Below are 13204 nucleotides of genomic sequence, written 5' to 3' on the forward strand. Positions count from 1 at the left end.
GTCTTCCAAGTGATCTAGTCTGTTGGTGATGCTATTGAGTTTTTAAATTTGGCTTATTGTTTCTTTCATTTCAAGGACTTTGAATTGTTTGTTTTCAGAATCTCTCTCTCTTTCTTGAAGTAATCTCTTGCAACCTGCATTTGTTCTCTTATTTCTTGGTTGGAGTAATCAATTTTTGCCTGTATCTGCTTGTTTAGTCATTCTTTAATTCCCAGATCATTTTAGTTATATATATTCTGAACTCCTTCTCTGGCATTTCATCTACTGTGCTGTCTATGGATTCTATTGTTGTAGTATTTTGGTTTGTTTGGGACACTTTCCTCCCTTGTTTTTTCATGATGTCTGTGTGTCTTCCTCTTTTGCAGTGTAGGTCCAAGATATGACAGCTTCTGCCCTATTGTCTTATAGTGTCCCTACAGGTTACCAATACCTTACCTTTAAGGGGGAGCTCAATATTATAGCACTCAATGTACCCAACATGCAGCCATAGATCAGTTAGCTTCTATTTTTACATTTATAGTTTTGTTGCTGTAATCAGAAATAATGAGTTCTGTTATCTTCTACCATATAGTCAATAGGTTTCTGTAATGGTTTACAGTTTCTAATGGTAGAAGGGAGGACTGGGGGGTTGGCTGAGATGTTTATGAGGTAATATATGAGAATATGGAGGTATTAGATTATATGACTAGTGAGAGGGTAATCATAAGAAGTTGGCTGTTAGTAGGAGAAACAAGGGAGGCAACCCCATGCAAGACTCCCTGTTACCTCAACAACAGGATAACTGTTAGCACCCCTAGTAGAGATACCTCTGGTGTGGCCAGGCCCACAGGGACCTTGGTGGTGTCTTATTTCATTGAAGAGATTCCTTATTGTCATTGTCATCCCTTGATAGAAGCGGTGCAATCCAAGTTTCGTGGTGGCAGTAGCCTCAAGCCTATATGTACTCTGATGTTGGGCTGTGAAGCCACACCTTGATGAATAAGGAAGCCCAGAGTGTGCACCTCGAGCAAGCATGGGGTGCTTGCCTCCCTGCATAGGCGCGGAGTGTGGGGCAGGCCTCCTGTCCAAAACTTTTATTCCTAGAGAAAGGCTGCCTTCTCAGTCTCTTCACATTATAGAGGAGTTCAGGAAACCCTAGAGGAATCCAAGGCTATGGGGAGGAAAGGGGAGAGGCTGTGGGAATATAAAGAGTGTGTCTGGAGAACAGCCCCCATTTTAGGACAATTTTCAACAAATTCTTTCTGATTAAAAACCTACCCTGTACTGTGGACTTCAGCAGATATTTAGGAAATGGTTATCAGCTCTATAGGCCACTTGGCTGGAGTGACTCTTCTATATTAAACAAAAAGATAATGCTGATTACTTGTAGCTTTTAAAATATTTGTGGAATGAGAAGGAGTAATGATTTTAGAAGCCTTTTATTCAGGCTATAAAAATCTGCATAAATATTTTTCAAGTGACTCCTGGAATAACTAGAAGTGAAAAATCAAAAACTTTAATAGGTTATACAAAGATTATAATAGATTATACAAAGGTCTAAAATACTTGGTCCTTGTCCCATTAGCACTCCACCATCTGAAATACAATGCAAAAAAAATTCTCCTTAATTTTATTCCTGATAAATAAAACAGAGCTATATTCTATGTCTAAGAATATTCAATTGATTAAGAAATATCATGTTAATTTATAGAAAATACTATATTTCCACCTAACTAATAGTTCAGGTGGAAAAACATGAGTTTATCATGATAGATATCATAAAGGCATTTTATGTAAACTAATAGTTGTTTTTGATACTAAGGGAATAGATGGAGTTTTCTTAATATGATAGCCCCAAATCAATCTTAAGCCCATAGCTAAGATCATTCTTAGTGTAAATTCCCCATAAATCCATGAACAAGGTAGAAATGTCCATAGTCACCATTGTTATTTTACTAGTATTGTATGTTCTAGTCAATGCATTAAGACAAGAAAAAGAAATTGGAGGTATAGTTGTTAAAAAGGGAAAATATAAAATTCTCATTATTTGCAGATAGCATAAATGTCTATTCAAAAGTGTCTACTTACAAATCTTTCCCTTAGGCTTAGCTATAAACTTAACAAGTAATGTGTAGGACTTGTATGATGTTATATTGAGGAGCCTGACTGTATTTTCAATATTTAACTTCTTGACAACATTTAAGCCTTATTCTTCTTCCCCTGTGCCACAGGGCTTTAGATAAGAAAGTGCCCCACTCCTTGGTGGAAGATTCAAACCACATAAGCTCCTGCCCCATGCAAGAACACCAGCCCTATCATGGTGAAAACCCCGATCAGTCACTGTCCTTGTTCTCTTAAGTAATTTTGGATCCACTTGAGTCCTGCCCTGCGTTCCTTACAGACTTCAATTATATAACATTAAGCCTCTTCATACCCTCATGATGTGTGTGTGTGTGTGTGTATGCGCATGCTATCATCAGTTTAGACATTCAAACCAAACCTTGGGTGGGGATCCCTCCTGCTTTTGTATGGTGACCATAACATATACATATACACACACACACACACACACACACACACACACACACACATATATATATATATATGATATAAAAAGACTGAGATGAGGAATAATGGCAAACATTTATGAATGAATATCATGTTTTTATATGTTATTAGTGCACTGAGTCATTTAATCCTTACAACAACATTTTGAGATCATAATTATCTTCATTTTTTAAAATGAGGAAACAAAGGCCAGAAGTTAGGTATTCTGTACTAGATAACACAGCTAATCAAAGTTGGAATCAAGATGTAAATCTCTAAGTCCAGTTCCAGAGTCCTTTCTTAGTCTCTCTATATTACATGTACTCTTCTATGGAAAATGTACCTTACTCCATCAGCTATCCCATATTGGTTTAACATTTTAAATGAAAAAACGACAATAGAAAAAGGAGATCACCACACCTCTTTCCCATGGTGGCTACTATGTGCATTCATTTTCTCTTGTTAGGTAGTTTGGCATTTTTGCATTTAAATGCTGACTTTGTTATGTGCTTACAATCTTGCATATTGAAATAAACTTTTTTGGAAGATGAAGTGGAGGTACAGAATGTTTAAGAGTCATAATGCATGAAGAGGCAAAACCAGAATCTGTTTCTGTTGCTTCTCTGATATAATAATTGGCATTAATATTATGGATTTGCAACTTAAGAAACATGTTGTATACATTATTTAATTTGATAACCTCAACAATTGTGGACCGGTAAATTAATAGAGGTCTAAATTCCCTACTGTCTAGATGAGTAAACTGAGATCTACAGAGGTTATATAACCAATCCAAGATCATATATGTTAAATTCACACACATTTAACATATATGATCTTGGATTGGTTATATAACCTCTGTTATATATACCACATTTGTTTTTTACAGTACAGATCAGTTCCTGGTTCAAGGTACTCTTAGAAATGTGCTTAGGTATAGAGAGGAATATGTACTACTTTGGTTCCAGATATGAGTGATCTAGACTGTAGTTTCCTAGGAGACTGTATGTGATCTGTAGTGCTCCTTTGGCTCTTGGGAAGCACCAACATCTGATAATGAAATCTGACTTTCTACTTTTAATTCTGGGGTGGCTGAACTGTATTGAGCAGAAAGACGTGAAGAAGCCTTCTTGGAAGTGAATCTTTCAGACCGAGCTTCCTCAGCCAACATCACGTGTAGGAAAGATGAAGTTCCCCAGGCAAGATATTCCTGAATTTCTGATTTAGAAAATCATGAATAAAAGAAGAGTATTGTTTGAAGCCATTAAGTTTTGGGGTGGTTTGTTTGGTAGTCAGAGGTAATTGAAACAGAAGTAATATTAGGCTATTAATATAATACACAGTTGATAATAACTGGAACATACCTCTGCCTCGTGTGTGCATGAAGTTACTTTTCATTTACTATCATGGACCAACATTGGTGAGGGGATAATTTTCAGCTGGCAGGTGCTTAGGTCTTTAAGACTGGTCTGTTTTACCACTGGGAAAACATAATACTCAGAGAATTTATTTACACATATCTGAGCTAAAACTTCATGACTCATGTTTATCAAGAAGAAAATAGTTATTCAAGTATGTGATTACTTCTGTTTAGCTTTTTAGTTTCCAACATGCTCTTTCACATCCATTATTTTGATCTTCCTGGAAAATCCAAGATGCATGGAAGAGGTCGTGTTATTATTTCCATTTGTTCTAAGGAAATAGAGGTTCAAGAAGGGATACATGTCTAGAATCACGTGGATAGGATCAGAGGGAAGTTGGAATCCAGATGTCTTGAGTCATAAATTCTTTCCACTCCAGCAGCTGACCAACCTATACTTAGGTAAGACAGGGAATGGATTGCAGGGGAGTTGTACCTTTCATTGATGTTTTAACCATTATAGTGAGTATACATTCAATGAAACGCGCTTGTTTCCAAGACAACCAGATTTAAACAAAAACCTCAATTGCTCAGGAGGAAGTAGATTCACTGTCATTTTTATCCTTTTGAAGAATTTCACATTTTGATGGGCAAAGTGCCAGAAATAATTGAACTAAATAGCTCTACAGAGCCTCTGATGGAACAAGAAAACAGATGAAAAGAAGCATATTTATATGTATGTTAATGTGGGTGGCATTTCTGCTGCAAGTCTTTCAAGAGAAATCTTGACAATCCAGAAAAACACAGGAATTGACAGCTTATTAAAATAGAAAAACAGTAAAGAAAGAAAACAAACAACAATAACAACAACAACAAAACAAAGTTGCACCGAAACAGGGAGATGGGAGTTGGAGAAGGGAAGGGAGGAAGAGATGGACAAGGCAGAAGAGCGGTCCTTGCCCTTCAGTCCTTTCCCTGATCTTCAGTGGAAATGATCTGATTTGGATTCCTTACATTGAATCAAGTGGCTTGGAGAATTCATTTGACTTTAATTTGCTTTTCTTGTGAGGTAAACCACTCTGGCTCTGCCCTAAGAATTGAAGATTCAGAAATGAGTACGGAGTATCACTTAGTGGCTCATATTTAATATACCCACTTGCCTGGTTTTTATAGCTAAGTGATGGAAATGTCACTATCATGTTGTGAATAACAGAGTGATTGTTCAATATATGGCTTTGAGGCCACATCATTTATTAGTCAACAAGTAATTACTACATTTCCCAGTTTATAAAGGAACCATGTTACTGTGAGGTGTTGGTGTTCGAAAAAGTGAACAAAAGCAACATGTAAAATAGAGGATTAGTAACTAGAATATAAAAAGAACTCTACATGTCAATAACATATGAACATATAAGCCAACAGACAAACGGGTGAATTATATAAATAAATATGAAATTTAATGAAGAGGGAAACATAAAAGGCTAAAGAACATTTGATAAGATGTTTACCTATAGTAGCTAGTGAGATAGTACAAACTGATGGCACCATAAGATACTACTTTATTTTTATGTGCTAGGGTGGCAAATTTGAAAAGTTTATTAGTATTTAGTTCTCTTGAGTTGTGGGAAGAGGATTACTTTTCTGTGCTTCTGATGAAAATGGGAAAATGATTCCTGGCTTTGGCATGGAGCCATTTGATATCACCTTTTAAGATGGAAAATGACCACATCCTCTGATCCAGCATTTCCATTTAGGCATCTGCTCCAGAGAAACGTGCAAATCTGCACAGAAGAACACAGAGTGGGTGACTGCAGCCTTGTTTGTATCAAGGATAATTGAAAATAGTCTAAATCCTATCAGGGAATGGATAGAAACAAAGGGATATATTTATAGGTGAAATATACAGAAATCTGTGAAAAAAGTGCTATTCACATTGACATGGATCAATCTCAAATATATAAAGTAAAAAAAGCAAGTTGTAGATTTATGTGTAATCTATGACCATTTATGTGGAAAAAGAACCCATAAAAATCAATAAAATATACTTTCTAAGGTGTAGATAAGCAGCCTGGTTAAGCGGTATGTTGGATTATAGTAGTGGTTATCTCTTGGTATTAAGAAGGGGAAGGACTGAGGAATTCTCAAGGGGATTTCATTTCTATTTATAGCATTATATACTTTGGTAAGTAGATCATATATAATTTATTTATTAAAAATTAATTAAAGGAAAACAATAGATAGGATACACTCCCTGTCTTTGAGAAATTTATTGACTAATGATGGCCTTATCTCTGGGTAAACCTGGGATTAGAACTCAGGTTTCCAATTTCCTAGTGCAACGATCTGTCTCTTGGATATACGATAAATTTAACCACCTGTGAAGAATCTCCTACTCTGACTTGCTTCTGCAAAGTGGTAACTTTTCCAGTTGACATAAAGGCTACGGCGTTTTATATCTCAGGGACTAGGGGGAAGGGAGTGCATGGAATTTACCTTGCTTTTTAATAAAAAAATGAATAGATGCATACTTATCATTTATGTATAAAATATACAGAATAATTAATATCATGTAAACACTCCTAAACTCACTAGTCAAAGGAACAAAAGACTCATGCATTTTCGGAGGAGAAACTAGTAAGAATATTTGAACTGTCCTATCAGAGGTAAGATAAAACCTGAAGGGCTTGGTGGTATTCTTTCCCAGTCTAAATTAGCATAATTTCTACAACTCCCTAGCAGCCAAATAAATTAAACAAATGGCCCTATTTGGAAAATTGGAATCTTCTCTTTGTATGTTAAATGGCTGAGTGGTGATTTATCTGTGCTTCTCCTAGAGGGCGAGAAGTCACATAAAGGTCCTAGAGTTGTGGCCAGAGGTAATATAGGGTGTCTGAGTGTATTTAGCAAATGATAATGCAAACCACAGAAAATATATAGCAGGGGGAAAGCAAAATGCACATTTGCTGTCTGGGAAGTAATTGAACATTTATAGTTTGGGAATAGCTAGTTCAGAGCATGAGGAAGGGAGATCCTTGTTTCAGTCAAAGAATCAGTGTTCTTGGGGAACTCAGTGGGGGAATTTATAGGTATTTACCCATCTAAGTAGCTTAGCTTTTAAAGTTCTTCAAGTCTTCATCTGAGAAGGGATTTAAGCTGAAACTAGTTAAGACTATACCCAAAAGGGAGGGGGGGAGAGAGAGAGTACATGAGCAGGTAAGGAGGAGGAGGAGTGCAGAGAGGATGGGGAGGAAAGGGGGAAACAGACAAAGAAGCAGAGGGAGTAAGTGAAGTTTATTGCCAGAGGATTGTCTTCCATACTTTTCCAAGGCATTGAGGGCCACAAGCTTCCCCTCACATACCATAAATGCCTCATAGTAATGTGGTTCCTAGGAAATTGCTACCCTTCAGAGCAAGAGATCAGAACTGAAAAGACATGATCAGTGAGTGGTCCCCAGAAGTTCCTGGCAGCCATTTGAGGCTCCCAGCAGTCATTGCTCCCAGTTTCAATTCTCTCTTTCTAGATATCTGTGAATTGATAATTTTAAAAAATCAAAGTTGAAAATTTTTATGTCATTATATTTTCACTTTCTATAGAAATTATTAATTATATTATCCCATTCTCCATTCTCTCTGTCTCTCTCTGACTCTAACAAGAACTCTCATGGGTCATTGAAGCTATTTTTTCTTGTGTGCTTTAATTTCTAGATTGTATTGGCCCATCTTGAAGTTCATTGATCCTTTCTTTTGCAGTTACCAATATGTTGAAAAACTTGCCTAGTGAATTTTTCATTTCAAATATTGTATTTTTGAGTTCTAGAATGTCATTTTTCTTTTATTCCACAGTTTCAATTTATCTGTTGAGATCACCCAGTGACTCAGTCATTATTTCCATCTTATCTTTAAATACTTGAACATATTCATAGTGGTTGTTTTAAAGTCTTGGCAAATTTCAACATGGGTATCATCCTTAGTTTTATTTCTATTGCTTCCACTTAACCTCTACCCCATGCACTTAGGGCAGGACACATCTATGACATAGCTGCCTTTTAAGATTCTAGACAGAAATCAGAGCACAAATCAACAATCAACATCTTAGGATCCTAAATCAACAATCTTAGGATCCCAAAACTTTAAGTTAGAGTTCTTAATTTTCCCTGATTCTCTCTGATGCTCCTGTGTAACTTTCTAAGTCCCCTCTTCTCCCTTTATAAACTTCCTTCTCTTAATTTGAAGAGATTTTTTTTTGTTTTCCAGCCTGAAATGAAGGTGTGGTGCAGAAAGTAGAAAGACTTGCCTTAACTAGAATTAATTGGCATCCAATCACTGATAGTCTTTTACCTGGATCAAGTTTTTTTTTTTAACTTAGAGACTAAGGATTTAGTATACTGATCCTTTGACCTCCATAGGCCAACTACTACCAGCCATGCATCCAGGGAACAACTGCCAACTCAAACAGGTTAGAAATGTGAAGTGGGTAGGTGGAGGCAAGATCAGGAAAGATGCAGAAAACACATAGGTGGTTGGTATTTTCATTTAGTGCTTTGCTGCATTTTTTTCCCCCAAGTTCACAGTCACGTTAACCTAAGTTTTGCCATTATTTGCAACGTGGCTTCCCTCTCCCCTCCAAAACTTACGTGTTCAATATATGGCTCTGACATCAACCTGCTGGGAGAGCATAGCTATATTTCTGAAGGTTCATTTTCATTTCAAAGGCAATCTCAAAACATTAGTATAAGCAGTTTTAGATTCTCTAACTGCTGCCTTATGACTAAGAATGTCTAGTTTATGTTGTACATTCATCTGCATCAGTGATAGGGGGGATTCCTTAGAGTCATAGAGTCAATTTTAATAAAGTTCTTAGTTTGGGATTTGTGGCACCGGATTTGGGAATGTATTCTTAGAGAACAATGAGGATTCTTTTTTCTTTAAAAGGCATCTCTGTATTCCATGAGCTTGAGGCATTTGAATCATTTGTACTTCATATTTTATAATAAAATGGGATTGTTAAACTATGGCTCATAGGCCAATTCTGGTTCATGGCCTGTTTTGTGATGGCCTGTCAGCTAGGAATGGTTTTATAGTTTTTAAAATGTTGCAAAAGCAAAAACAAAAAAACAGAAGAAGAAAAAGAACATGTGGCAAAGATTTTATGTGGCCCACAACCTTGAAATATTTGCTATTTGGCTCAGAAAAATTTGTTGCATCTTGTAATAAAGGCTGGAGGGGTGCCTCTTGTCATGGTAGAACTGTGATTCAGAGTGCTTATCTTGGGTTTTCCTTTATTGTAGTTCTTCCCTTTGCAGATTTTCATTGTTTAAAGGAAGTGAAGGGTTTAAAGGAAGTGAAGGGCACCACAGCCTGTTTTTATTTGCTTATACACTGATTCAGAGTCTCATGGTGTACCTGTGCTAATGCACTGCCTTTCTCTGTTAAGGCAGGCATGGGAACATGAACTTCCTTACCTGGGACACATGGATCTGAAGCCATGGTGTAAATTCTTGAGGCAGGAACATGTTTCCAGCTGAGAAAGGCAGGCCAGATTTGAGCCATCTTTGCAGAGGCAGAGGGCCACGCCCAATACAGGCCATCTCTACTCAGGATTCTTCTCTCTTTTTTTCTGCTATTTTCTCACTGGTGAGGACTTGTGTTAGTGAGCACATAGAATGTGAAAATCATTATCCTGCTGGGTGATCCTTTGAATCCTCTCCCAGGCCTTTGGGATGCCCCTTAGGGATGGTGACATGTTTTATGTTAGGTGCTGGTTGTGAGCAATGCCATTCATTATCAGCTTGGCTTTCAAACTGTCTGTCAGCCTTCTTATGGCAATAAATAAGTGACTGTGGATCTCTAGAGATCGAAAGTCTTCTCTTTTTGTGTAATGGTCTGGTCAAAAGAGGCTGAAATATAGCTCTTCCCCTGTATTCCTTTATCATTTGGCTGTTCCATATTTAAGTGCTATTACCTGGAAGTCATTCTTCTCAGTGATAATTTGAAAGAAAGTTGCTTACAAAGGCATCAAGCAGAGGAGACAACTTGGGTAGAATCAAAATGTGAGAGAGATTGAATTTCAGGTTAAATCCCCGCTCTGTCCCTTGAAACCGAGGCGTACAGATGAGAATGCAAACCGAAAACAGTGGGTAAACATGCTGGAATGTACAGTGGGTAATGGATATTGAGGGATGATATTGTCATGCATGCTAAACAGATATTTTTATGAGTTTAAATTTAATTAGCATCTGGAAATTAACAAGGCTAGAAAGAAGGGCAATGTGTTTTTAAGTGATGGCGATGGATAGGTACTGTTTGGAGCATATAGATAAATGAAGATTTAATTTGTAATGCATAATGAGCCAGGTGCCTATAAAATAATTTGTTTTCAAGTTGCCATCACAGAACAAAACAATAGAACCATCCAAGGTCAGGAAATTACTGTTATTATAATTTTCTTTGGTTAAATGTTAAATTCAGCTTTGTAAAATGGATATTGATTTATATTGCTCAAATTGGACAATGTAATTTTCTTTTTCATTGTGATATCCTGTTTCTTCTTTAAGGGATGAGGCATAAAAAAATTTTTTTCAACTCACATTTTTTGAACATTTACCTTAAGTGTCTAAGTAGGTATATGTTGAGTCAGGGAAGGCTCATGAAGAAAGAGGAAATCGATATCTTCTATTCTAGTACCTTTTCCTATTTAGGGCATTTTTTTTTGGGTGATCTTTTTTGGAGGAAGGCCTGAGAAATAAACTTGAGCCGAAGAATAGAAGAAAAGGTCCAGTTCAATTCGAAAATGATGTAATTGCTGTTCTTCCTTTGGTCATAAACTGTATGAATCTTGCTAAAGCATAAAGCGAGCCTCCCTCTTGCATCCCAAATGGTGCTGAATTTGTTTGAGGTGAGGCTGCTGTGGCAGTAGAACCATGTGCACTTGGCTTAAGGTGACAGGCAGTTTCACTTGGGAAGTTTGTTCTCTTGAGGAAGGAGGTCAGCCCCTGTGTTGATCACAGTATGTGTGTCTGTGGATTGAGCATGCAGATCTTCCTCTTCATGGAAAAGGAGGTGGGGTAAGAGGACAATGCTCTTTCTTATAGACCTATCAGGAGTTAAGCTCAAGAGCTATATGGGCACCTATTAGGCAGTGTTTCATGGGGAAGGGGCAGCACATCTGTGGCATAGGTCAATGGGATAGAGCCCTCTTTAAGCATCAGTTGTGAAACTAACTGCCTTTCTCCCTCTCTGTTCCATACTGTGCACTGTGAGCTAGAGGAAGAGTTGTCTTAGGCAGAAGAGGAGGCTGGACTGCAATGTCTTTACTTATATTGGGAATGAATTTGTATTTGTATTTTCTTTCTCTTATTTATTCCCAAGGAATTGCACTTTAGCGGGTGGGTCTGGGGGCATGTGGGTGGGCCAAACAGTCCATGGAAACTCAATAATTCATACAGGTCTCTAGGGTTGGAGAAGGGTGCAAAAGGTATGTAGGAAATCATCTGTTGCAGCCATTTCCAAGCCTGACTTCCAAACCACCCCAGGCTTTGAAAAATTCTGGACTTACCTCATTCTTGGAAATTCTGATTTAGTCATTCTGAGGATCTAGGAATTGATTTTTTTTTTTTTTAAACAAACCAACCCAGGGAGTTCTGATAGGTAGTTAGGTTTGGGAACCTCTGAACTAGTACAACTCCATCCTATAAGTAGGAGCACACTTAAATCTTTCCAGTATGTGGAGACTATAAATACCAGATGATACATCAAATTGTGAATTTTTTTTTTTTTGTACCAGGAATTGAACCCAGGGATTCTTAACCACTGACCCATACCCCCAGACCATTTTCCCCTTTTTAAAACAAGCTTTATACTGATGCTTAGTGTATGCATATGTAGGCATAAATATATACATGTGTATGACATTTGCAAACTTTTCTGTACATTACAGGCAATTTAAAAAACAAAAAACAATCCTATAGAAAAATGAAAATTCTTCAGTAGTCCCTCCACCGTCCTTCAAAGGGGCAGCATCTTCCTAACATGAGTGTGTGCTTCCAGAGAAATGTTTGCTTTCCATTTTATTTTATTTTTTTAGTTTGAGACAGGGTCTTGCTAAGTTGCTTACGCCTTTAGTAAATTGCTGAGGCTGTTTTTGAACTTGTGGTCTTCCTGCTTCAACTTCCCTTTCTGTTTTCTGTACCAGGAAACCTTCCATCTGAACCAGATATAGGAGCTGGGAGTCACTGGCATTCTCAAGTCCTGGGACCACGTTCTGTGACATGCAACCTATTTAAGAGGGAACATGAGTAATCCAGACCAGGCCAGGAATTACACAGGCAAGACCTTGTGTAGCTTCCAGCCCTGGGCCTAATCCAGCCTGCCAGGGAATCAGGCAGCTTTCCTGCCAACCTGGGGTGAAAAGATCAAAGCACTAAAGAATCTACTTTGGAAAAGGAGAGGGCAGGGAGATGATTAGAAAATATTTTAAAATGGGTTGATTCTCACAGAAACCTAGAGGAAAATATATTCATCAACTTTGTTTTTGTCATGGTTTCTAAAGCTTCAGGGTGAAGAATTAGGGGCTAATTTCTAAGGTAGGGATGCATTTTAGATTTTGGACATTTTGAAATGGGGTCCTGGATTTGGGGGTACACTGAGGGAAGAGTGGGGGAGGGAAGAACACCCAGAAGGAGACCTGGGAGATTTACCAGGGTGTTTGTGTGCGTGGTTGAAGCTGTGGTGGGGAAGCAGTCCAAATCTTCATTGTTCATCCTTTGTTTGGGATAATTTAAACAAGGCCATAAAGAGAGTTTCACGTTTGTACAAGTGCCTTTTATGAACAATAGTTTCCATCCATTTAATAATGACCTTGGCACCTTCATAAGAACAGCACATTTCTCAATCTGTCCCTGGCTTTGCTGAGGAGCGGTCACACTTCCTGTCCCTTTAATCGCTTCTCCCATCTGGGAAGCACCAGGCCCTCCGGAAGACACCTGTTTTCTCTCCTGTTATTTTTCAGAGCTCCATCTCTGCTGGTCCTGAATGGTTGTGAGTGAAGAGGAAGGGGCAGAGGGCCAAGACAGACTGTCCTAAGGGACAGAAATGCTGAGGTATCTATGAAAGACCCCCGCCACCTCCATCCCTGACTGAATTTCCTAGTGAGGCTGAACATTATTCATGTGCTTTTTGCTTAGTGAAGGTGATGAGTTCATTTTGTGAAGAAGAAATTCATGGTAAAGGAAAAAGGGAAGATTTTGAAGAATTAAAATTATTATTTTATTTCAGATATGTGCAAAATTAGAAGAAAAAGAATTAGAGGAGAAAAAAGTC

The 13204-nt window shown here is 37.8% G+C and overlaps 1 long non-coding RNA gene across 1 annotated transcript in view; it reads left to right on the forward strand.

Annotated features, from left to right (window-relative positions):
• LOC124081273 (uncharacterized) overlaps positions 1–13204 on the forward strand; it is a 135968-nt gene that overhangs the window by 28656 nt on the left and 94108 nt on the right. Inside the window, exon 3 of the long non-coding RNA XR_006848002.2 lies at positions 12894–12984. This is a non-coding gene — a long non-coding RNA (uncharacterized LOC124081273). The remainder of the gene's footprint in view (positions 1–12893; positions 12985–13204) is intronic.

Source organism: Marmota monax, unplaced genomic scaffold (assembly GCF_021218885.2).
Source record: "Marmota monax isolate L192 unplaced genomic scaffold, Marmota_monax_Labrador192_F-V1.1 WCK01_AAM20220418_F8-fsc00222, whole genome shotgun sequence".
NCBI classification, from domain to species: Eukaryota; Metazoa; Chordata; class Mammalia; order Rodentia; family Sciuridae; genus Marmota; species Marmota monax.